The sequence below is a fragment of the Durio zibethinus genome, chromosome 21 (assembly GCF_047325235.1).
Source record: "Durio zibethinus cultivar Kanyao isolate XHJ-2024 chromosome 21, ASM4732523v1, whole genome shotgun sequence".
Lineage (NCBI taxonomy): Eukaryota > Viridiplantae > Streptophyta > Magnoliopsida > Malvales > Malvaceae > Durio > Durio zibethinus.
This window is the reverse complement of record NC_143182.1, coordinates 18,702,940-18,706,062: the sequence shown is the minus strand read 5'-3', so window position 1 is coordinate 18,706,062 and position 3,123 is coordinate 18,702,940. Positions and strand designations below refer to the sequence as shown.

General features: G+C 26.6%; 1 long non-coding RNA gene across 1 annotated transcript; it reads right to left on the bottom strand.

The window, feature by feature from the left end:
* Positions 1-492: 492 nt before the first annotated feature.
* Positions 493-1,599, bottom strand: LOC149512960 (uncharacterized). Its single transcript, XR_016331178.1, has 2 exons — positions 1,297-1,599; positions 493-854 (listed from the first exon to the last, which is right to left on the bottom strand). It is a non-coding gene; the product is annotated as an uncharacterized LOC149512960 (long non-coding RNA).
* Between the last annotated feature and the right edge of the window lie 1,524 nt (positions 1,600-3,123).

The following is a 3,123-nucleotide window of genomic DNA, read 5'->3' as shown; positions in this document are numbered from 1 at the left end:
AAAAGCTACAGATACTTGACATCCTATTTTTTTAAGCCATAAGTCCTAAACAAGATAAAACCAAATTGATAACGTTATTCCTCATTATTACATGCGCTCAGCTTTAGCTAGTAGTATAACATCCTCAAGCTCTTGAATGAATTACTTGCATGACATCAATCCTTCTATGAAAACTTTACTTGTCATGTCATATTATGGAATGAGATTAAAAAAAAGATCTAACAATCAAATGATAAGAAGAATAATTATGAATTCGCCTCAATTAAAAGAGAACTTGAACGATGCCAACAATGAAATGAAATGAGAAATAATTCAAACCTCATTTAATAAAAGAGTCCCTGAACGAGATGGAAACCTAACCTTTGAGTACTTCCCATTGCTAATCGCCAATTATCATAATTCATCATATTATTAATCTCCAATTATCATAATTCATCGCATGAAAATGAGCTATTCTTAATCAAAAGGAATTTGCTGGCTTCAAAAGTAAAATTGTTGGCAAAAGGGAATTCCCTATGTAAATAATATTAAACAAAATAATTCAATATTTTACAATAACAACTAAAATTGAAAAATTAACTGTAAGAAATATGGGTCTGTAACTGTAATAGAACCTTTTAAATTATAGTAATAATATGTAGCAAAAAGAAGGCAGAATACAAAAGTCAAAATAAAAGTGCTTCAAGATTATTCTAAGCGCAAGAATTGAAGTTTGAGGAAATTTGAAAGTAGTTAAGCAGTTTCTATTGATAGCCACCAAAAGAACAATCAAAGTACTAGCATGAGGCCTTTTAGGGTAACTAGACCTTTCCATCATCTCATGATCATATCCACCACCATAGTCATAACCAAACCTGTACCACCAAAAGTGTTTTACTTATTGAGAGATAAAAAAAAAAAAAAAAAAAAAAAAAAAACAAACACAACAACGATTCTAAAACTCTTATAAATTTTACCAACTTTTTACCAATACAATCATTTTTTAATTTCAATAATTATTATTAAATTTTTAAAAATATCAAATATAAATAATTTTCAAAACAAATATAAATCTTAATGCATATCAAATCTTAATTTATCATAAAATCAATATAAATCTTATATATTTAAAAGTTAATAAATCTATAACGAAAAATCCAACAAATCTTAACAAATCAAAAAAAATACTTAACAAAAAAACCCAATAAAAATTAGCAAAAAGTTAAACCTAACAAAAACTTAACAAACCTATAATAAAACAACCCAGCAAATCTAAAAAAAAAAATCTATATTGCCAACCGTGGAGAAAAGGATGACCTGTTAGCGATAGGAAAGGGGCAACGGGAAAGGGGCAGTTGGGAGAAAAGGGTGGTCAGGAAGAAAAGGATAGAGGGAGAAAAGAAAGATGGAATTTGAGGGAATTTGGGATTTCGGGGAATTTTGGGTTTGCCAATCTGCGAGTGAGGGGTTTAAAATTTTTGACATTTTCCAACGGATTATCGATAGAATTGGCAATTAAAAAAATTTTTTCAAAATTTTTTTTCTCACAAAATTTTTCATCAATAATATGTTGGTAATACTTTTATCAACGGAATATTAATTGAAAATTTCATCAGTAACTTTTGCTATAATTTACACCATATTCTTACCTAAAAATTATTGATAAATTTAATTTTGTAACTATTCCATCAATAATCTATCCATAATTATTGACGAAAAAATTTCATCGATACTAAAAATAATTCTAGTAGTGACGCTTTCTAAATAAGTGATTATTTTTTCTCCAAAAAAATAGGGATGGTACATGTTTTTGTTATGAATATGCTATAGAAAGAAATAGGCTATGTTGGCTACTAATGTGTCTGTTTCATATATATGTTGTAATTATATGTTGTAATTGTTTAAATCTGGTTCTAGGAAAATTTACCCATAGCTATACAATTTTTTTTAGTTCATAGCTATACGATCTTTTGAAAGTGGACTTTAAGTTTTCTTGCCAACAATGTAGCATGGAAAGAGGCATTTGATCTCATTCCACTGAAGAAGAGGTTAGGAGTAACTTCCAATTTCTCACACAATATCACATCACTCCACTAAAATTGCACCAATGTAAACATTATTGCAAAGTACTACTTAAATTTACATGGGAATTCTAATTTACTTGAAGAGATCATACTCAGAATAATATCTAAATTAGGTTGGATATATTTGAAATTAGCATAATTTATTAATAAAATGTTGAACTCCTAATTTTAATAATCAAAATTCAAATTCGGAAAATCTCAAATATAAAAAAAAATTATCGTCAACAATTAAGAACCTAATTTTATAAAAGATCAACAAGGGTTCTTCAATCAGTAAATTTTTTCACCTTAATGTAAGTGAATTTTAGATTCAAATCCTCATATGGTCCTTTAATTGTTGGCACTAATTTGAATGTATCTATCTATAGCTCCAATATTATTTACCAAAAAAATTGAAATAATATATATTTGGAATATTATGCACTTTTTACAAGAATTAAGAAATTTCATGAGTCCTACACTCCCTTGGTGGGAAATAAATTTGTCGTCAATGATGCGTACCTACTTCAATAAGAAAGAAGCTCACAAATTTTAGAAGAACTTCGAATCATACTCTTTGAACAGAGGGTCATGGGATAATTTTTTGAACCGAATGCTCAAGTAATATGTAATTATAATTCTAATTGACATTAATATATATAATTTTATAAAAAAGTAAATTATAGTCTATAAAAACTCTACTAATTAATAAGTTAATAATGACATGTGATAATTACAGTTTTAATCTTAAATATTTGAATGTTTTATTTTTAGTGTTAAACATTTAAAATTTACTGTCATAATGCTTTTAGAAGCTATTAGATTAATTTTAAAAAATAAGAAATCGTCATCAATTTTTTTTGACTAGGTGTTATTGATCACCTATTAAAATTTATCTTTTTAATAATATTTTAGAGTTAATTAAAATTTTATTAAAAAAGATAATTTTTGGGTCATCAAAAAATAAAGTAAGGCTAGCAAGTATGGTTATGTATGAAAAAATATTAGCATCCCTACAGTCTCGTTTTAAAAACTATATCACTTAATCATATATTATCTTTTAATCTTGATAAAAATGCTC